Source organism: Calonectris borealis, chromosome 9 (assembly GCF_964195595.1).
Source record: "Calonectris borealis chromosome 9, bCalBor7.hap1.2, whole genome shotgun sequence".
NCBI lineage: Eukaryota > Metazoa > Chordata > Aves > Procellariiformes > Procellariidae > Calonectris > Calonectris borealis.
The window spans coordinates 17,595,943-17,618,944 of NC_134320.1; the positions used below are offsets into that span (position 1 = coordinate 17,595,943).

General features: G+C 44.7%; 1 protein-coding gene across 12 annotated transcripts in view; it reads right to left on the bottom strand.

The window, feature by feature from the left end:
* The window catches only part of LPP (LIM domain containing preferred translocation partner in lipoma), a 349,989-nt gene that overhangs the window by 261,601 nt on the left and 65,386 nt on the right, over positions 1-23,002 (bottom strand). For 8 of the 12 annotated variants that reach the window (XM_075157104.1, XM_075157103.1, XM_075157106.1 and 5 more), the window contains one exon: positions 18,364-18,463. The exons of the other annotated variants lie outside the window; for them this stretch is intronic. The gene's annotated coding sequence lies outside the window, so the exon portion shown is untranslated. The remainder of the gene's footprint in view (positions 1-18,363; positions 18,464-23,002) is intronic. 12 annotated transcript variants of the gene reach the window in all.

Sequence of the window (23,002 nt, forward strand, 5' to 3'; positions counted from 1 at the left end):
AACTTACTAGTTACTCGGGAAACTTGGTCTTAAACGGGATTGTAAAGCAAAGGAAAGAGATTACAAATAAAGGCAAAGACCACATAGAACTGCAGAGCAATTTGGGTTGGAAGTGAGCTTTGGAGGAGCCCAATACAGCAGTTCCCCAAAACACCCAATCTTCAGAGGATCTTTTTCTTAAAACAAAGATTGCACCAACTTCCAAACTTATTAGTCACATGAAAACATGGGCTAGGCGCTCTTCATTTAATATCACTCCCAAGTGGAAAGTTCTCATCAATGCTATAATATATTCAGTTCCAGAAGAACAATTAGGTGACATTAGACAGGTAGTTGTAACTCTCAGAATTAAATGGCCTTGCTATTTATCAGTATATGCTGTGCCTTTAAAAGTTTCCAAAAGTGATGGTCTTTTTTTGTGCATGCTGGAATATTCAAGAGCATTTCATATCTATTCTCATATCAAGAAGAGAGCAATTAGATCAATAATGAAACAGGAGTGCTCCCTTTTACTTTCTGTGGTTTGCAAAGAGGTTCATGTTTCTGTGTGAGCACAGCTCTTGTTTTAGTGATGTGAAAGTGTGTGGTTTGTGCGATACCCAGTTTCTTCTAATATTTGAGTTTCTGTTGTTATCTACCTACAATTTACAGTAAAGCATCTTTTATTCTCACACCTCTCAATCTCAAAATTAGACCAATTTTCCCAACAACAAGATTTTATTACCCCGTGTAGACCTTTTACAAATACTGGAAAGCTTGCCAACAACACACTCCTCACTAATATAGCATGAAATCACAGAAAACAGCATTAGTGTTACCAAGTCTACCTATGCATGCGTCTGTGTATATAGACACATGAAGCAGCAAACACAAGCTTTTCTTTGGGGAAAAGGACCAATTTTGTTTGGAAATTCAACTAGAATTCAGTTGCAACCCATGCCGAGGGTCCCAAGGCAGTACACGCAGTGGGTAAAGATTACTGAGCAACATTTGAACCACTGTTTACACATCGCTATTGTGCTATTCATTGTGATTAGATTATTACTATTTTCAAAAGTATTCAAAATATTTAGAACTCCCGCCTCACCCCCGCCGCTGCAGAGCATGAATTTAATTCTAGCAAAAATTTCTTAAGAACCCTCCAAATGGGAAGGACACTGCAACCACTGGAGATGGGTAATCTGCTGGCTCCAGCATCAGACCAAACCATGCCACTTACAGCATTTTGACCCTCTCTACAACAGATGAGAGCACTGATATTTTAGACAGAAATGTTCATTTTCCAGATAGCTGTTTCTGGCCACATGCTCTATTCCAGAATCCTTGACTGCGCTGTCCCTGTGGCTCTCAGAGATATGCAGCTTTGTCAAATATACTGAAGGGCCCAAACAGATAATTCACCATCTGCTAAAACACAAACATCAACCCAACAATAAAAATCTCAAAAAAAAAAAGGGGAATATTAAATATCTCTGAAGAAGAAAAGTAAATCACCAATAGCACGTTTTCAACCCTGTGGCAAGTCATCTGGTCAGCTCTGGAGCCTGAACCTAAGTGCGCCCGCTAAGGACTCTCTGCTACTCAGCAATTTCCCTGTTCTGCACCTCTCTGGACCAGCCTCGTAGTTTGCACACAAATATTCTTAAGGGTCTTAAAATCATCATGCCCTATCTGGCATTAATTTAACACTGATGGCATAACACTGCATTACCTAGTTATCCAGCTTCTTCAACTAAGATTAATTCAGGCAAGCCAGGACACAAATGTTCAAACTCCTTGATGCATCTTGCACCCATTCAGGGAGGACTTGGCTTTCAGCCAGTCTGCATAAATACTGGTGGGATTAGCCAATGTTCAAGAGGCTCCTTTATGGGATAAGTAAGGAGGTCAAGCACTGCGATCTAAAAAAGACCATGACGGGTGTATATAATCCCCCACAAGGCACATCTCTCCACCCGCTTTACAGCCGGCAACAGGGATGACTAAGGGCACAAAGCAAAAACCATTATAACCAATGCCACGGAAATGAAAGTGGCAAATGTACCATTTACCCTATCATCTTAACATGAAGTCAATTTATCTGATTTTATCATCAAACATGCCAAAAAGGAAAAGACATGCCATGTTTGGAAGAGATGCACAGAGAGAACCATGAGAATACTGCTTACTTGGTTCTAGCTGGAGCAGAACTGCTGAAACCTTCTAGTTTTATTCCTTTGGATTCTCTGCAAATAGCCCTGATGCTATTAGGAAATGGCAGTAGCTAAATCTGGACTAATGCAAGGCACTTTAAAACATCCTTCTCAACTGTTTGGGCAATGCTTAATAAAACTAACATACAACCCACTCTGCTATAAAAGCACCCCAGTTAGGTGTTGCCTCTGTGGGCAGCCGTAGGTCAGAAAGTGCTGTTTGACCAAATGTTTAAATTAAGGGTGGGTGCTAAACCAAAAATATTCTTCGAAATCAATATCACAATAGATCAAGCGTGCCAAAATTCAGTGGCACTTGGTTTTCCCACTATCTCCATGAAGGAGACCTGACCGCCCCCTGTGTCCAAGCCCCTCCAGGCCCAGGTATTTCTCAAAGTTTGAAGACATTGTGGGATCTTTCTTTGGAATATAGGCAAAGACAGACTTGATACAGCAAACAGGAACAGCTTTGTTCATTTTAACATAAACTCCTTACACACCTTAGGAAAGCCATCAGCTGGCCTATCCCTCACAAAAACACCAGAAAGAAGCTCACGCTGCTGCTGCAGCTTAACCCAATGCTGGGAACGGCTCCAAACATCTCTCTGGAAATCAGCATGATAATAAAACTTCTGCTCAAGTCATATGGCTCTCAGGTAGCTCAAGATGGGCTATCAGGAAGTGGGACCCATCTCCAACCAACCACAAGCCAACAGAGATTCCCATCAGCAACACAGCACCAGCGGTTGCCCTCGTCTAGGCGCTTGGCCATTAGAAAATGTTGGAAGAGCCTCTTCCATTTTACTCCTCCCTCAGACAAGTTCACTAACCACGACCACTGGACGCCAACTGCCTTCCCTCACCAATAACCCGAGCAGCATTTGGACCACCGCAGCTGAGGTGGAAAGTTTTCTCCCCATCCTCCAGACCAGCCTGTGCACCCGCTCCCCCATCCCCACGCTAATGGAGTTTGTCATCGGTTCCGAGTGACCTTGGCACAAACAGTAATTCTTGCCTCTCTAAGCAAGAATTTGGAAAACTAGCTTTTACTGGACAGATATGTCTGGGTGAGATTTGTGATCAGATGCAATGCACGGCACAGTGTGTGACCTGGAGAAATATTACCATCAGCTAACAACAGCACAAATTTCTTTCTTCTCTGTCCTTCATTAGCCTCAGAAGCTGGCCTTGCCAGCAGCAGTAATGCAAGCTGAGACAACAAAGCACATTAATGATGGGCCCCGTCATGTTCTGTATTAATTACTGTAGCTGGTAGTAAACTGTTGGTTATAAATTATATTTTGATAAACTGCCCTTTCTTTGACAAGCCAGCTCCAATGTTTAATGTTGCACTTAATCCTCAGATAATACCCCAGGAGTCCTCACTGTGCCCAGCAACAAATCAAAGCAAGCTTCAAAAGGCTGGCACAGGTCCCCTTTTCCTACGCACCCCGACCTGAAGCTATCCCGTTGCACCAACTTCGTTACCGGTCAGCTCCAAAAGGTGAGTTGCCAAAACCAGCAGCATGCTCAGTTACCAGGGGCCCTACAGAGGTGCCCCAGCACTTCTCTGGGCAAGGGAGCAGGGCAAAAGCCAGCACGGAGCATGTTTATATACATGAGCATGTTTATATGCATGTATACCAGTTTTCCAGAAATGCTGCAGAAATGTTCTGCAAGGTAAAATAACAGGGCAGTAATTCCCAGAATATCTCAACATTCAAAAGAGAGGAGGATTTCTTCTACCTGGTACCGAAATGGTCAAATAAAATCTTTATCCGAAAACATCATATTCTTTTTTTTGTCTCTTTTTAATTCAGTGACATTTAGCTAGCAGAACAGCTGTTAGCAAAGGTCTGGGAGAGGTGGAATCCCATTTTCTATATAAAGAAAAATGTTTTGGAGGAAACTGCAATTTGACAAAAATATCTGTTTAGCAAAGTACATTTTAAAAAAAAAAAAAAGGTTTTGTTTTTTCTAAGGTAGCAAAAAATCCACTACAGCTCATGAAAAGGATCCCAAGTCCTAGAACAAAGGTATACAATTATTTTGCAATACACATCCAGGAAAATAAGGAGGAGGGATGTGCCCTTTAAGAAGCAGCACAGGGAGAGACCCTCCTCCATCTCAGCCAGATGTGCCCATCACCTCCCACCACCATCAAAATGTGAAAAAACAGCCATGGTCTTCCCAAAGAGGAGGTCCAGCTCTCATTGGTGACAACCAGGAGTTTGCAGCTGGCTTCAGACAGAGCTGGGTCAAGCCTGGCACAGTCAACACTCTCCTTTATTTTACTCTGAAGGCACAACTCGCCACACTGAGCAACGACAAGATGTCGCATGTGGGATTTACAGAGCTGAAAACCCAAAAGCTCAGGGAGAGGAGCAGCAGCAGCAACCAAGAATCCCATCTTCTCCTCCGCAGAAGGATGTGAAGCCCTGTGTCCTTGCTGCAAGTTGCAAATTAAAACTGCTTACAACAGTCCAGGGTTCGGTCTTATTCTTCCACCACTGGTGGCAGATGGTGCGTGCTATTATTAAATCTTGATTTCTAGCTTATAATAGCAATTGTATGAAAACTTCTGCCCTTGGACAACAACTCATTATCTTTATTTTGGGAAAAAGCAGAAGTCTTGTAGTTAAATAACTTTCCGATTTTAACAATTTTTTAAAAAAATCATAACATACTTCTCCTAATTGGAAACACACAGAAAATAGGATATGGCTGTATTAGCTAAAGGTCAATGCACATTTACCCACCTCTTTCGAAACTGACAGTATTCTCGTGACAGCCATAAAAGCTGCTTTGAATTTTAGTTCCCTAGAAAGTAAATATAAGGAATCCCAAAGCCGTAACCACAAGTGCCACAATTCTTAACACTGATGTCATATTCATCTTAATGTGTGCTGCAGAAGTCAGGATGGTAAAGCTTCAAAATCGTCTCATCTATGGTATATGGGAAGAAAACAGTAATTATCCCCCAGCCCATCGCCCCGGGCATGTACCACAATGCCTTCATTTGATGCAGCATTAACAGCAGGACGTGTTTTATCCCCAAGCATTTAGTGTGGGGCACTGTGGGGCTGGTGGGACCACTTGCGGGGTCTGTCACAGCCAAGTATCTCACACTACCATACATTTTATTTCGGTTTGCAACTGCTCCTTCCAAGTCCAACTATCAAACAAATGTTCCCTTTTTTTTTTTTTTTTAAGAACCAGTTTACATCCACTTGCACCAATTTGTTTTTGTATCAATCACCCAGGGCAAAGGGGGTTGCCTTTCAGACCCTCTTCTGGTAGGTTAGACGTAAGGGGACAGTGTAATTAATAGATGTCAGTCACAGTCCCCCCTGATGCATTGATTTCTTACTACTTAGGAAACACTCAGGGAGAACACGATCACCCCTGGCTATCAGGGGTCCTCATAAAATCCATAGGCCTGGATTTACAGAAACTGCTAATCATTTTGGATGCTGAGAAAGGGGAAGGTGGAGTCTGATTTTGTAAAGCAAAGGAAATCTCTCATTAACTGTAATACCTTAGCATACTTCGAAAGGAGCTGGCAGGAAGGCAGAGCTGGACAGCCAGAAGAGTTCCAGAGCAAGAGGCAACTAGGAAAAACCCTTTCAGTCCCAAGCTGCATAGAGGGAGATGTGAACACTCTCCCTGAGCTCAGAGCATCATCATCTCTGAGGCGCCCAGACCAGGGATCGCTGCAGCCAGACCAGTTCGCTCCCCATGCAACCCCACTGTCACACCATATCACAGTCATCACCTTTCCACTGCAGACAATTTGGATTTCACCAAGTCATCTATGTATAAAGTTGAACATCTAGGAAAAGCAACATTTTATGACTACACACCTTGGTTATTTCCTTTTAAGGTTTAATTTTTCCATCTCTTACATAAAGTCCTCAGAAAAAAGCTCAAGATATTTGATTATTTTCATCATCCCCTCGTTCTGCCCAGGAGTGCGCAGCTAACAAATCAGGCAGGACCTATATTTGTGCAAAGCTAGTTAAAATATCCTTATTCTGCAAATACTAAACCTCCCAACACACACCACACAAATAAAAAGCACAGAAAGACGACAGTCCACAAGCACGACTGGAAATCTTGCTGAATATTATGCTTAGCGTTGCACAAGCGATAAAGCGTTTCTCCCTGTGCACAAAGGCTCCAACCCAAAACTGGCTACCCAGAACTGCTCACTCCTACCCACCCCACAAGGCACAGGAGACCAATCCTAGTTTTAAAGAAAAATCCCCTTTCTTTCATTTGCTGAGTGATGCTGAATCTCTCTGGAGAGATAACAGCAGTTTGGCTGGGCAGTGTGCTTTAATATGAGATGATAGAGGGAAGAAAGTTTCTCCAAGAAAGGAGATTCAGTGCCACACAGCCAGCACGCTGCAAACCTTGTATTTCAAACCAACATAAATGGCAAATCGTTACATCGCTCTCTTTAGAAGTCAGAAAATACCCCTCTTCACTATTTACCTTGAAAATACTGCCCTGTGTAGGCACCTAGACAATCCAGTGATTTGGTCTATGACACAGAGATGTATGGTGGGGAAGAGAAGGAAGTAAAGGCTGGTCTGAAACAATACCATATGCACGTGGTCCCGCACAACCACCCGCCAAAGCACACATCTACTAGCAGCTCAACTTTTGCAGCCTGCAACTGCTGAATGCGTTTTCCACTGGCAACCTTTCTGCGATGATAATTTACTACAGAAGGAAAATCACTAGAGGAGGACACCCTATAGCTTCCAGCCAGAACACAACACGCCTTCAGCAAGACCTTTGATTTTCACAGGCACACACTGAAGTTGTTCTTCACAACAAGAACAGCCCGTCTGTTGCATAACTAACCTTAGGCTGCATTAGATAAGTCATGCCTTCTCACAGATCAACTGACCTTAAATAATGTCCCCACTGTATTCAGAGCCAATAGGTTTCTCTTTTAGAGCTCAACTGACAGGTCGCCTTCTTCCAGCTATTTCTTCAGAAAGGCACACAAAGAAGGTTTCAAGAGAAATCTCATGCTTACTGTTCCAAGAGCAGCTTTCCAGGCCAAAAATGAAGCACAAGGTCTCAGCTCGAGAGTCACATCTCCCGTTGAAGACTTCTTCAGCACTGCATTGCAGCAGAGCAAGTGAGAGCCTTTGCACGACGGAATGGGGATCGAAGGGGGTGATAACGGGAAATCCCACTATACCTCAGGAAAGTTTGCTGCAGTTCTGCCACTGAGTCAAGCCAGAAGGAAAACAGCCAGCCATGCCAATGAAGCACTGCTTTGTATTCTGAATAAGGCAAAACAAAGGTCTGGTGATGAGGAGCTCTCGCATGTCATGCAAGGGTCAGCAGCAAAGGCAAATTCCACCATGGCATTTCCGTTCTGTCGCCCAACCCATTACTAAGAGTGGATACAGCAGGATCTTTCATTGCTTATCCAAAAATGCCATTTAACATAGCTATGCAGCATCACCCCACTGCCACACGCCACTTGAGAGGTGGGATATCAGTCCCCACACAGACCTAAAGCCGCAGGGCACCGTGCAATGAGCAGATGAGCTCTTTTTACACCATTTCTCCAACCCCCATCCTGGCTGCGAGATAATGCAGGAGGTCTGCAGCAGCCTGAGAGGTGGAAACGCTCGGGGAGAGACACAGACGGTGTGAAAGTAAGCAAGGCTCTGCACTGCTGCTGGCAAGTCATTTCATTGTCCATGCAGATGTCTGTGCATTCCCCACTGATGGGAGCAACATTTTCAGAAGTTAAACGCTCTGCAAAGCGGTTCCGTATCCCTTTGCAAATACCAAAGCAACTGCCCAGTAAACTTGCGGCAAAGGCAGAGGCACTAAAAGCCTGGCTATTTTCTGACACCAGCTGAGCTGTCGTACAACCTCCACTTGAGCACCAATTTCCCTACTTAAAAATCAGGGCCAATAGGGCTTCCCTTCTTGCTACGTGTTGCTCCACTCATCCAACTGCTGCTTGATGAGAGTTTTGATACAAGGGCAGATAAAACACACACATCCAGCGACTCCCTGACCTCTTCCAACGGAGCACATTAGTGCAGGAGCCCTGCCTCACCTCTTGCAATCAGCCAAACCAGGCTTCATTGATAAGGCTCTGCTCTACAAAAGAGCCACGTTATCTTCTGTATAAGTCATCATTGCCTCTTGCTGTAACTGCATGAACCCACCAGACTTGCGAGGGTTGTTCATGCCAGAGGAGCTCCGCAGCCACTGAGGAGCTTTCTAGTAAACCGAGCCCTGAACGCGAAGCAAAGGGCTTGCAGAGCCGAGTTACTGGAATCTATTCCTCCTGCATTACTCAGCATATATGAATACATCCTCTTGCTTCATTAAATTTTAATTGGAGTACATGTGAATAGGTTTTTCTGGTTACTTAATCAAAGTGAGTCCGAGTACAAGGTGTCCACATGAAAAGCTAGAAAGCAACAACCTTTCTAGTTTTTCTTTTGGATTTTTTAAGTATCCATTGTTGATTTCTTCAGGTCAGTTGACATTCTGGGGCTGCTGCAAAGAACCATGAAAAGCAGCCACAAAGTGCAAATAAAGTACTTTGGAGGGAAACCGGACACACATCATTAACCCTGCATTCCTCGTTATTATCCAGACAAAAATTAAATGCAAAATCCCAGAGCAGCTGTTGCATTAGCTAGCTGATTGGTAGTGCTAAACACAACGATTGCTTTGCTGCTGTGTGTCATGCATGTTTGGGCTGGACTGTCTGGAGTTTCATTATTTTAAGTGTCCTTAGGTACTCTGAAACCACAGCAGATTTGAACCTATAAAAAAATCCTACTTGTAAACTTTGAGATTTCCTCAGGAATCGCCTTCTCTTGTACTGCAACACAGATGCTTATTTGTTCACACACGCTTTCCTTGAGCTTAGAGAAACTTTGCATGTACTTTCTTGTCTGCCTAGAACAGGACGACCATCTCCAGAACTCCTTCCTTACTAAAACCACGAGCTGTATGACCGGATTCTCAACTTCCATAAAATCCACATAGTTTGTACAGCTTGAATTGACTTACAGCAGTTTACACCGCTGAAAATCTACCAGTAAAGCAACTCCAGTCTGCAAGAGGCACAGCTGGGGATGGGAGCGCGATGCCTGACTGTGTGAGAAACAAAAAGCAGCTATGTTGTTTTGCACAGCACTGTTTGCTAAGTGAATCAACAAAAACCAAAAACAAGCAAACAAAAAAAAAAGAAATTGCAGCAATTTAAAACCACAACAAAGAACTTGCTGGACTGCTCCTGCACACTTGCTCAGAAATGTATATATTCTGCACAGTGATGATAGGTTCTGGCAGCCTGGGACTCTGACATGCTTTCTATGGCAATGTCCTAATATTAGAAAAATTTGATCATAAGCTAAAAATGTTACAGAAATAGCATAGGATCATAAGTTACCAGCTGAGTCAGAACTCGATCTGCTACTTGACTTTTACACTATTTTACTCTCTTTAAAAAAAAAAACAAGCACATCACACTTTTTTTTTTTTAAACAGTTTGCTTCTGCCATCACTTATGAAGAGGAACAAACCTTTGTAGGGGGGAAGAAAGTCACTCAAAATGACAAAAATCGATCTGCAAGGAAGCAAAGGACACAGATCCCCTCATACACCACAGCCATGTGTGTAGCAAGCCCTTCGCTAAAAACGCAGCCCCTCTGCGTGCAAGCTCTGGCAGGCAGGAGGCTGCCTCTTGCTCATGCGTGCACAAGGAGTCCTCCATCAGGAGCCCAGGGATGACGATGGGATTGTACCTGGTAGTATGGTGGCATAAATCCCAGGAATCTTAGGTGTGCAATGCAGTCTTCAGCATAAAAGCATTTTATTTGCACTGTACTTGTAAATCCTTGGTAAATAATTAACAGACAGCATAAGCATGTAACAGAACTGAGTCGCAGGTGTTAGCGAAGGAAAACTGCTATAAATGGCTATGTCACAGTAATAAGCCGCCTGTTCACCTGTTGGGTGCTGCAGAACTTAATTAAACAATTTAGTTTTCATAAATTAACCCCTGACACCCAGAACCTTACTAGAAAGCACAGTCGTATTCCTTCTCTGTTATTTATGACCATAACTCCTTCTCCTTTTGCAGCTTGGGCAGTCTTTAAAATGAAGAAACCGTGGACCGCCCCAGGCTCCTCTGGCTGGGGAGAGCCCCGGGCCCATGCATCCATCCAGCGGAGGGAAGGGGAGATGGGAGCGAGGAGGTTGTCCCGGCATCCCGCTGGGAGCTGCCGGACTCGCTGGCTGCAGCAGTGGGAAAGGATTTGCCGAGTATGAACACATGAATGTGGCAGAGAAGGAGACCCCCTCGTTCCACATCTCCTCTTCAATTTCTCCGTCCTTCTTGCTGCTCCTCGCGTCCTGCAGGCTGTTTCTGCAAACACAGCCCAGGGGTTTTCTTTTCCTGCGTGTAGCAGGAAGGCAGAGGAACAGAAATCCTCCTGCCAGGTGTCGCGCTGCAAAGAACCAGCTCTGCAGTCGGAGGTCTCCGCACTCCCTAAAACACCGGAGACGTTCAGCATCACAACATTTCAGCCACAAACGCGCAGCTGCTTGAAGGGAAACAGGCAGAAGCCTGCCAGAATGATGAGAAAAGGGGAAAGGATGATTCCTCAGAGAAAAGAGGATGACTAAAAAGTTACTCAATCCAAAGCAGTGCACCGAGGAAAGTAAATTGTCAGTGTCTCGCTATAGTTCGCTGCATGTCCCTCAGAAAACACGCCGATACGGGCTCATCTGCACCTCTGCCTGGAAACGAAGCCCAAAAAGGCCCTTTTCTGATAACAGATTCAAAACATTTAAGCTCATTTCACTGTGTTTGTTTTGGTTTTGAATACAGTAATATACAAGCAATGAATTCTTGATTTCCCCCCCCCCCCCTCAAAGTACAGCTCCCATAAGCTTAAAAGTAAATGGGAGTGCTTTGCTTCCTGGGGTATGTAACTGGAACATTTTTCTAGCACCTAATAAAACATTGTTTGGTTGATACTAACCATTAAAATATGTGTTTCAAGTCATGTAATGTTCCCTGTGAAATTTGCCTTTTTGCTGCATGAAAAAAAGGGCACTGAAAGGAATCCTGCAGCCATAAGGATCTCACTTATTTCATGGAAGTATCATTTTAAAAGCCTCACAACATGATCAAAGCACTGTCGAGAACAGATGTTCCAGGCTTTACAAATTCCAGCATAAGTATTTTTACGACATTTATCACTGCTAAATTCTTTCAGGCAATTTTTTTCCCTGCAAGAAGCATGGAGACACTTTCCTCCTCGAGGAGGACGTGTTCACGCACAGCCTCGGCTGCAGCCACCGACCCTCTCCTCCCATCACCCCTCCCCATCCACCATGAACGAGAGCCATGTGGTTTCCCCAGCAGCTACGGTGGCAGCCAGCCTTGAGCAGCACTGGTCCTGCAGAGCTGGGCATGGTGTTCCCCGCTTCACAAGGGGAATTCGATGTAGGACCTGTGCCACTGTAGTGCAGACTCTGGCTCTTGGCCAACTGTTCATACAGACCCTCTCCCAGAAACCTCATTGCTTCACTACCTTCACACCAGACTACAGCCTCCAAAGCCCTCCGTAGGGTTTCTTTTCCATAGGATGAGAGGAAATGGCCTCAAGTTGCGCCAAGGGAGGTTTAGACTGGACATTAGGAAACATTTCTTTACTGAAAGAGTGGTCAGGCGTTGGAACAGGCTGCCCAGGGAAGTGGTGGAGACACCATCCCTGGAGGTATTTAAAAGACGTGTAGATGAGGCACTTAGGGACATGGTGTAGTGGGTATGGTGGTGTTGGGTTGATGGTTGGACTCGACGATCTTGGAGGTCTTTTCCAACCTTAATGATTCTATGATTCTTCTTGACCAAGGCACGCACCATCACCATCCCTCGGGATCACACTAGACCACCACTGCCACGACAAGCCCTGAGCAACCTCACCCAACCTTGTAGCTAACCCTGCTTTGAGCCAGGGGCTGCACAAGAGACCTGCAAGGTCCTTCCTATCTAAACTGTTGGAGGACTGTAGATCTCAGGTAGGAGCCACGCGGAAATGCCCTCAATCACGTCAACACCCCAAGAAAGTACCTTCTCTGGTCCCCCAGCTCCTCCTATGGATGTGGGAACCCTCCACCTGTGCACAGCACCTGGAAGGGTGCTTCCCTGGCCACAGCAGAAGACACACACCACTACCTAGCTACAAGGCTAGACGCAAACAGGAGATGCTCAGGTGGCTAACGTGTTGGGTGCTACTAAAGGCAGATGAGCAGAGCCAAAAGGAGCGATAGTTGGGACCTGCAGGACTGTGCAGGAACCTGCTTGTTCCTGGGAGAGCAGCAAGTCCCCATTCTTGGAGGTGATCACAGAGGCAGAGAGCGCGTATTTCAACTGCAATTCAAATCACAGCCAAATTTCCACTGAGAGCAAAGTTCCCGGGAACTTTAGCTCTCCACAGGCGGTTTCTATGTATTCCATCTTCCCAGGAACATCACCAATCTCTCTAGTTGACAGGAAGTCCAAACACCGTGCAGTACTAGGCAGTTTTGTGAGAGTGAGCTGTGTACCAACGCAATACTCACGACTACCCAAAAATCTGAAACACACGGTTTATCTCTGGAGAATAACATGGGTTTTTGTACCCGAAAAAAAAAAAAAACAGGATCTGAAACAACCAGCTCCTTTCAAATTTCACATATTCGCAGAAGAGGGTGTTTGCGAAGAGGACCCCACAAGCACATCACTTCCCTAATACGCGCCCAGTTTCGTTTCACCTGTTTCCATGTGCTCCCTTCCCAATTCCTACAACCTGCTTGCACATCCTGTTTCATTATGAACATGAGCTTCTGCCCCAGGGCAGCACTGCCTTCACTTCTCCTCATGGGGTGAGCTTAGATAACAGTCAAACTGGGAGGAAAAAACCCAAACAAGTTTAGCCCTCTTGTTCGTCCAGGCTGCGAGCCCGATCAAGGCATTGCAAGAGCTGTGGCAGCTCTTCACCATGGGCGTTGGGCACCAGTGAAATGGCAAACAGGGACAGGTCCACCATTAATCATCTATCGAGAAGATGGGAGAGCAACCTCTGAAAAAGCAGCACAAGATAGAGAAGGTCTCCCAGAACAAGGGAGGATGAGGAAAACGCACAGGAGGAGAAAGATCCCAAGGTGCGATGATAGGGAGGAGAACAGGGATGCTGGAGGTGAACACAGGTCTGAGGAACAAGGAGGACAACAGACAATGACAATCTGAAGAAGTCAAGCAGAAGCTGAAGGGTGTGGAGGAGCCAACTCTGCAAAGACAGGTCTGAAAACACCCTCCACCCACAAAGGAATCATACAAAAAAGGGGGCACATTTCACTCGAATAAATACAAAACATTACATGTCCCTGTCACCTGTCACCTCAGAGGACTGCAAGAGATTCAGGTCTGCATTTATCCATGAGCAATCACAGCAATGGTCTTCCTCTTGCCAAATACTTGTGCTTTTCCTGATGGACCTCTTCTTTTGAGGACTTCTTGTGTTGCTTAAAACTCACTTCTTTATTTATGAGGTACAATTTCGTATCTTAAATGCACATAGAAAATTTCCCCCAAAAATTTTTTGTTGAAAATTAAAATACACAAATGAAATCTTGCCATGCTGGCAAGAGGGATTTTCTGTGTGTATGTGCACACACGTGTGTATGTGCACAAGCAGGTGCATGCAGACAAACATATGCACATTCACATCTCCGCTACAGATCTTCTGGAAAAGGACTGTTCCCCCACGTGTCCTCAAAGGAAGAGCAGAAACAGGGGGAGCGCGCAGTGCTGTCACACAGCCACGCTGCACTCCTCCGCTCCAACCACCACCGACAGCAAAGTCCCATCTTCCCACAGGTCCTGTCCGGTCTCTCCCCTCGTCTGTGGGCACCGTTGGGGCACAAGGCTGGGCCACCCCTGTCCTTGCACTGCTCTGATGACAGTGCCATGGGTTACAGAGGGGGAGGATGGTGTCTTCAGAGCCTGGGATGTGGTGAGGGGATTTTAAACGGGTGCTCAAGACGGCATAAGGACTTATTGATATTGTTCTGCTGAGTTATTAACATCGCAACCCTGCTCCAAACCTGGGTTTGTTTTGTTATCTCGTCTTCCCACCCCAAGCAAATTTTTGAGCAATTTTAAGAAACAGAGAAAAAGGCTGTGACCAATTTTCAGGCCTTCTGATTTAGCCATTAAAAAAAGAAAAAAAAAATCCTACAACATTTCCCTCTTGTTTTTCTAAATAAAAATAATGTATAGCCCTAACTTGATAATAAATATGCTCAAAAGCTGTCCTTAAGTAAAAGCTTTTGATAACAAATTGCCTGTGCTAACTGCTATTTTACTGTTGAATTTTTTATTGTTGCTTAAGCACTGCAATTATGCTAATAAGCCTGAGAGGATGGTACACTAAAGCATTGAATGTGACAGATATAATACTCAATAAAATGTTAATCTTACCTGAAAATTGGAATCAAACAGCCTTATTAGTATTTATGGATATGGCATCTCCAACATGTTTCTTAAGAGGAATATATATATGCAATAGATATTTCCAAATATACCCTGCTATTTCTCATGCCTCCATACAATTTAATTCAAGGTGGCTATTACCCCTGCTGCTAATTGCCAGTCCGTTTTGGAATTCGAAAAAAGAATGTCGGCGTCTGGGCCATGTAAAACTCCTGCGTATTGCAGGGTTTTTCCCCGTGGCACCTTAAGGATGGCAGCTATCCATGGGGACGAGGACACCTCTCCCCAACTCACGGCAGGGACACTGGGCTTGGGAGGGTGCAGCAGCACACAGCGTAGGCACTGCTCTGCCGCACTCGGTCATCTATTTTTCCCAGTATCTCTAGTTTTATGTGCAAGGCAGGTAAATCCAGCAAAGGGTTAAGTTATTTATAGGCGCTGGAGAAACAGCTTTTGGATTTTAAGATGGGACTAAACACTAATTTATTTATTTTATTTTTAAACTTTTCAGCCAATGCTGACAAGGAACCAGACCCATCTGTTTCACTGCAAGTTACGGCGTTGCAGAGTTGGACCCAGAGCCGCTGGGCTGTTGCAGGGGATTTGTCTCTGAGGTGCCGCATGGGTCTCCACAAGTCGCACTGCATTTTGTACCACCTAGTTCAAGTCTGATTTCTCAATTGATGGCATAATTTTTTCAGGGAACAAGCTGCCTTTCACCACATGTAGCTTCTTTTTTTTTTTGGCCAAACCTATGGATCTCAGACCCAACCTCAGGGCTCCACTGCCATGCACTTTCCTGTGGGTAAAGCAAGAGGTCTTCAACACCTTCACTTCTCATCTATGAAAGGACGAAAAAATAACCTCAGAAGAGCCACACGCTTCTGACAAACTATATTTACATCCATGTCCAGGCTCTATAGACCATTTCTACACAACGGACTGGCGTGTTTTTCAAACACTGCAGGTTAATGCTTAAATAGCAGCTGCTGGCTCCCAGCTTCACTCCTCATGTTGCTCTCGCCCACAGGAGTCAATTCTGCTGACAGGACCACAGAAACATCGATAATCACCATTTTAGTTTCTGACAGACAAGCAAGATTCTTGCCACTGGACACTGCAAGCCTGCAAGTTAGGTGGGAGACGTCTAGGAACTGTTTCGATGAATAGTCACAGCTGGGAAAACCCAACCGGCTGCCCACCAAAATCTGGGATTGCCAAAGCGCTCAAAGATCACAACGAGCAACCCACAGGGCGCTACTCGCAACACACCAGGACGTGCTGCGACTTTCTCGAGCAACGCTTCCAATGCACGCCAGCTTGCACTCAGAGCGCAAGGACAGAGCGCAAGGATTGTTTTGCAGGACGCAGACTTTAGAGCAGCTCCACAAAACCTCGTTTGCAGGTGTAAGCAAGGAGCGCAGCATTAGAAAAAAGGAATTTTCAGTTGTCATATCAAAGAAAACTACATAGTCAACTGAGCTCGCGCCTCGGAGAGTCGGGAGACGCACCTCGGGGTTCCTCTGCCCCAAGTTAGCCCCAGCACAAGATGCCAGATGCCAAATCTTCAGGTGCAGCCAGCAAGTTCACCAGGCACACAGCTGCAATGTGCTGCGGGACCGTAAGGCAGCCACTCCCGTAAAGGTGGCAGGACTCATCTCCACCATGTTAAGCGAGTCATTATTTTCAACCCTGCAGGGAAATCTAAATTGAACTTTGGCATATGGTTTTCTTTTGCTACACAGCAACACTTGAATGTTAACTCTGGTCCTGACAGACACATTTATGGAGTATGCTTTGCAAATATTCTTACCCTGACCAGCCCGAAAGGTCAGAATCATAAAAAACAACAACAACAACAACAACAAAGCAGAAGGCTGGAAAACTATCCCTGCCATTGGCACAACCCCTCAACTTATTAACTGTTTTTGCAACAAGGTGAACTACAAGGTCTTAGATTTATTTGATTGATTGAGATCAAAAGATCAGGGGACACACAGTAAATTGTGTCTTTCCATGAACACATTTTGTTTTCAAGATTTGAGCAGATAGTTGCAGGAATTTAAAAGCTCAAGAGGAAAAAAAAAGAAAAAAAAAAGAAAAAAGAAAAGAGAAAAAAACAATGTATAAAGGTGACTTCAGAAAGGCATCCCCTTACTTCTCTCTTGACATCATCTGCATTTCTTAGAGCTATTTGAAAGTTTATTCCACGTTCCTATACCCCTGGGACACAACAGCTTATCTCTGCTAAGCAGAAGATGATAACCAACAATAAGACACCAGTAAAACTCCAGGGAAGACACCAGTGTTTGCTGACATTAAGGATGAAAGGTAAATATTAGAGAAACCAAACGAATCCCAAACAAAGTCCAACAGGAGTTTGAGGAATTTTGCATTGAATTTCAGGACTCTTAAGACACAGGGCAGGTATCTCACCATCCTTCTTAATCAGACCAAGGAAGATGAAGCACCTGAACCCCATTCCTCTCACAATGATGGCACAGAGGCTGCCTGAGCCCAGGCTAGGTTTGTCATTTGCAGCTCCCAAGGGAGAAGCAAGGCAACTAAGTGAGCAGCCATCTTCAGGACATAATTTTAAGACCCAGCTAGTGAGCCAGCATTTTTAAACACACAAAAAGCCTGCTGCGTTCGCTGTCAATACAGGACAAAGAAACACAATGGAGAACAGGAAGAGAAGAACAAGAAAAGAAAAATGAAACTCTCCACGATCTCATCAGCCTCTGGAAACAAAAAGGAAAAGTAATCATTTGGTTTCCGTCTATGTGTTCCACATGATATTCGTATTTTGCTCAGTATGCCTGTATCTGTAGCATTGTGTTCTCATGTCACAGTAAAATAGATGAGATTACCCACCTGAGAGTAAGAGTAAAGCCCTTAGACAGATCACTGAAGAGACTCAAACTCCCAGGAACTTGCTACAAAGGAACCAGAATTGATACAACCTCCTGTTTTTATCACAAGTTTACATTACATGCCGAGGACTGAACTCCTTCTCCATGAGCTTACACTTCCCTCTAGAAGAACATCACCATTCAGGTAACAAAGACACTGAGCACCAGAGTTAATTGCTGTTGCATCAAAGCTCATCATCAGACCAGGCAGCTCCTTCTGCACAGGCTTTGCCTTTTACCTTACCAGTTTTGAATGAGGTTGTTAAGATAAGAATTTCACATTCTCCAATTTCTAATCATCAACAGGTTAGGAGGACTCTCCAGAAGTCATCTAGTCCACTTCCCCACCACATGGAAGGATCAGTTCTCCTAAAAGCACATCTGATCGAGCTTTGCTAACTTGCTCTTAAGCCTTTCCAACGACTGAAACTTCCTAAGCTCCTCGGGCAATCCACTCCAGCACTCAGCTATTCTTAATGCAGGAGATCATTTACTAATGTCTCATCTAAATTTCTCTTGCTGCAACTTAAGCTCGTAATTTGTCTTATTTACAGTGGGCAGATTTACAGTTTATTCCCTCTCTCCACAACAAGTTCACTATTTCCAAATTTTACAAGCTGAGGCACCAGTGTGGCTTGCCCTCTCTCTGCCATTCTGCTTCTGCTCAAAGCATGTCCTTAATCTTGTGTCTCTGCATGTGTATTTCTTTTCTTACCCCGAGAGAACAGGCAGCTAGGATATCACAAGGCTGTTTCAAGAGAAGACACTCACATCTAAAGGCTGATGCATTCAGGCACACCCAGTTATAAAGTATTCTGAAATGAGAGAAAGAAGATTTGTCTTTAGGATGGTAGACAGAGGGTCCAGTAGTGAGGAAGAACCAACAACTCTGAAGTGCAATTTCTTCTAGCCCATTACTTAACGTTCAAACAGATCTTCAAAAGCAACATCAATGACCATAGATACATCATGCGCCACCACTCAAACTTGGCCACATTTTCTCTGACAACCATCATCAGGGTTTGATAAATCTGTGTTCTAGGAAACAAAGTGCTCACTGACTTTGCAGAAAGTAATGCCAAGCTATAAGCAATACCCAGAACACATCAAAATCAGATGGCTCCAACTCCAAAGCTTTATTCACTGTGACAGAGGAAAAATCTTAATGTTGCTACCAGTGACTTTATTTGCAGTGTCACCGAAACCAACAGAGGCAAGACTTCTAGTCTACTCTGAGATTTGAGTGTGTGTACTTATGGGATAGACCCAGAGGAGAAAAGCCAGGTCTGATAACAGATCAAGTAACTTTTGTGTTCACAACATAGTCCTTACCTCCCGAACTTCAGGATGTTCTATCTGGCAAAAAGAAATCTTTCTCCTGAATCCAAGAGTTTGGTGACAACGAGGAAAGAATAAAGAAAGGATTTACATGCGCAGTGTTTGGAAACACAGGGGAGAGCTCTGAATAACAAAGACATCCCAAATTTCATAAGAGAGAACAAACAACAAGGGAGAGCAGCAATAATACATTTGCCATCCTACTTTTGGAGGCTCTCAAAAAAACAGAGCTAGACGGTAGCAGACAATTTGCCACAGCAGCATCTTTCACCAGTGGATCACCTTTTGCACCCCATCTCGTCTAAATTCCTGTCTCCCCTTAACAGGGGCTGCTGCTAGCCCCAAAGGATCAAATGGCTTTGTAACAAATATGCCTTTTCCGAGGGCTGAAGCCAAGAAACACTCAATTTACCATCTGCTGTGAAAACAAGATGCCTGTTGCACATCTAAGGATGTGCCAATGCAAAAACTCAGTGCCTTCTCTCTTGCATGCACCATCCATCTGACTATCCCTTTCGCTACTGCACTTTGTCCATCTCCAAGTTTCCACGTGGGATTTTTTTTTCCTTTGCAATCCTTCTCAGTTGCCCCGGGCTTTTGCTTTCCTTGATTATTTCCACTCTTACCGATGCAAACATTTACAGCCAGCACAACTGCTGTCAGCATAGGAAGGTAACATGCTCCTATTTAGCACAGATTTGATAACAGAAGTGCTGTTTCCAAGGCTAAAGAGGAATACCTGCACCAATAATGTCCCTACGGCAGCATCCAGTAGCTGAGGAGACTGAGCAATAAATGCCTTTCACTGAAGATGAAGAACTCAAAGTAATCTCAAAATGTATGATGGCCAACTAATAAAAGGGTTTAAAAACATGCCCATCTTCAAGGGTGAAAGTAGCTCCAAGGACTTCAACAAGATCATGTGCAGCATCAGACATGTTACCTCCCAAAATACTAGTGAGATAAGGATGTTTAGCAAGGGACAGAGATACAAGCAGTGCTTCCACCAAGAAAACACACCTGTTTCTACGGCTGAATTATGACAGCTGTTGAAAACCATGGAGAAGCATTGAATGGCAGCCCAGGACAGGGAGCCAAGAAGACTACCACATGCAACTGAAACTGCCAAGGGATTAAGTTAGGTCAAATGTAATTACATGAACTGGAACCTGGCCAGGGTACTGGCAGGTTTAAGAAAATTAAAAGAGGTGTTCAAAAGTTTCAGAGATGGAGTCCTCCTCCTGTTAATTATTTGGTGAGTCAGTCACTGAAGTCTCAGTACTCTGAGAGGCTGTCTGAAAAAGGGGAAAAAATGAGGCATAAACTTGAAAGGCATTAGAAGCGATTAGCAAAAGCCTTTGTTCTCCATGGCAATCCTTGCTGCACTAGTGCGCGAAAGCCTTTCATGTTCATGCTGAAAAGTGGCCTTAGTTCCTTTGATACTTCTGGGAGGAAGCGTTTAAATTTACAAATATCCCGCTGTCAGAAGTTACAGACAACAGTCAAGGAACTTCTGCATATCCCAGCCAGGTCGTTCCTAGCTCTAAAGGCAGCTCGCAGGCAGGCAGTGCTCCTGCCGAAGGGAGGAATGCAAACAAGGACACATGGAACCTCATTGAGACCTGGAGCAATGTCTACTCTACTTGCTAGTGGTGTATAAAAGCCAGGTCATGTGAACAAGGAGGTTGCAACCATGTGGGACTCCTCACCTTCATTCAGTTTTCAGAAGAAGGGCAGCATGCAAGGCAGACAATGGTAAGGAGACCAGAAAGGATGCTTCGTGGTCTGGCAGCCGAGCGTCACTTTGAAAGATCAGATCCTGTTTATGCCTCTGCCATAAACCTCCTGAATGATAAGAGGAAAGATTTTTCCCAGATACTTATTGCTGTGCCTTTTCTGGCTAACTAAAGACACAGAAAGACCATGTCCAGAAGAGACAAGAACTAGCAGTCAGTTATTGAGATTGGATTGAGATTCTCTGTTCAATCTCTAATTGAGACTTGTACTATAATCATGTACAGCACTACAAAACATGAAGTGTTCTGAAAAAACAGGCCTTGTAAGTCTCAGTTTTGGCACCTGAAAGTAGAAGATGCATCTGCTACCTCTGCATCTGAAAGTCATCATTAGAGATACACTCATTACTGTCTTTGAAGCAGTTGGATGTGACAGTAAAAGCAGCACGGAATTGGAGATTAACCTTTTTGGGTAGCTTATTCAGTGAAATGTTCAGATGATGCACATTAAATAAACCAATTTTTTGACTGATGTGAAAAAAATAGAAAGATTAAATAACTATCTCTTCAACAAATGCTGTACACCAGGCGTGTTGAGTGACATGGTTTCCTCTCGAAGCGACAGCAGGTGAACACACAACCGAAGGCTCTGCCATATTGATTTCGTGCACCTTTTTTTTTTTTTCCTTTTCAGAAAACAAGCCAGGAAAAGGCAGACATTTCACAGCACAGATTGGTGCAATTTGTGCTAATGGCCTAAGCATAGATGCAAGCAGCAGCTCGCTTCTCTTCATGTGGTGGAACAGTCAACAGCGACAAGTTCTGGTGGGACAACTGCTACCGTGGCACACCTTGCCCCAGCCCAGCCACACCTCCTCCAACACGTGGCTTTGTAATGAGCAGGGCAAGAACTAAGAGCACAGGAGAAAGTCTGTGCTGTCTTCCAAGAGTGTGCAAAAACCAGAGACAAGCAACCATGGAAAAAGGTTGCAGTCTCTGCTGACCACGTGCAAGCTGTTGCTCTTGCAAAATGTAGCCAAACACTCTTCCAGATAGCAAAATCACAAATGCCCTAAATCCTTCATCCCTGGCACTCCTCTGACAAGGCAAGTCACTTCTTTGGAGTCCTCAGGCACCACAGAGATGGCAAGGACACAGATTTCTTTTATAAATAGGAGTAAAGCAGTACTGCAGTTCTTCCCATTCTTCCCAAATGCCTTCCAACCAGCCTCCTCTGAAGCAGCTCCACTGCTTTAGCTGGAAAGACCTGCAAAAAGAGGTTTTGACAGAAGCAGAGACCTAGCATGAGAAACCACAGCCAAACTGGTACAAGGCAGAGAGATTGTAACCAGCAGTATTATAATGCTTTTTGAGTTTAAAACATTCAGCAAGGTCAACACGGAGCATATAGTTATCTCCGGGCCTGTACACGCCCCAGGCTATATGCACCAACAGCACTATGCCAAGGCAGCCACCCCTCTCACGTTGGGTCTCTGCAGCAGAGCCACCAGCAGTTCCCGGCCCTAAGCACCCTAATTAGCAAAAGGTGGAGAGGACTCTTAACGACGATGTCATTGCCCTGAACAGCGGCATGCCTCACCCCTTCTCCTCGAGTCGGGATGAAAAGCCGCACACAGTGCATCGCCGCGGCAAGGAGCACTCACGCTGCTCCTCGATGCACCGTTGCCAGAGCCACGCACGGGCACCGTTGCACGTAAGGGGAAAGCACAGGACTGATGCTATGCAGGCCACAAAGAATATATTTTTCAGCATGACCGCAACCACCAGGCCAACCCACACAGCAGAGGCTGGGGAGAGCAGGGCAGCCTGAAGAGTTTCATGCCAAAGAGGGACCTGCTGCTGAGAAGACAAGGCGGCCAAAGTGGCCAGAGCGTGCAGGGGGAGGTCTCCCTGCGGCGGCAGCGGTGATTAGCCCATACTGATAATGGCCTCTAGCGCCTGAAACGACGCACAAGGAAATGGTATGGAAAGGACTAATGCCAAGCGGTAATAAAGACAGAGTCAGGGCTGTTGCTCAAATAAGAATTTTTTTTTTGCCTAGGTTACTTGTTATTAAAAAAAAAAGTTTCCGCATGCAGGGACATCCTGTTCGCTGTATTAAATTAAAGGGATGATTCAAGCGGGAACAGCTTTCGGTAGGCAGGGGGAGAAAATCAATTTCAGGTTGCTATGGACAACTGGGCTGTCTCCTGTAAAACTACATCGGATTCAGCTCTACGAACCTGAACACTAAACATTCCCTGAAATACAACACACACA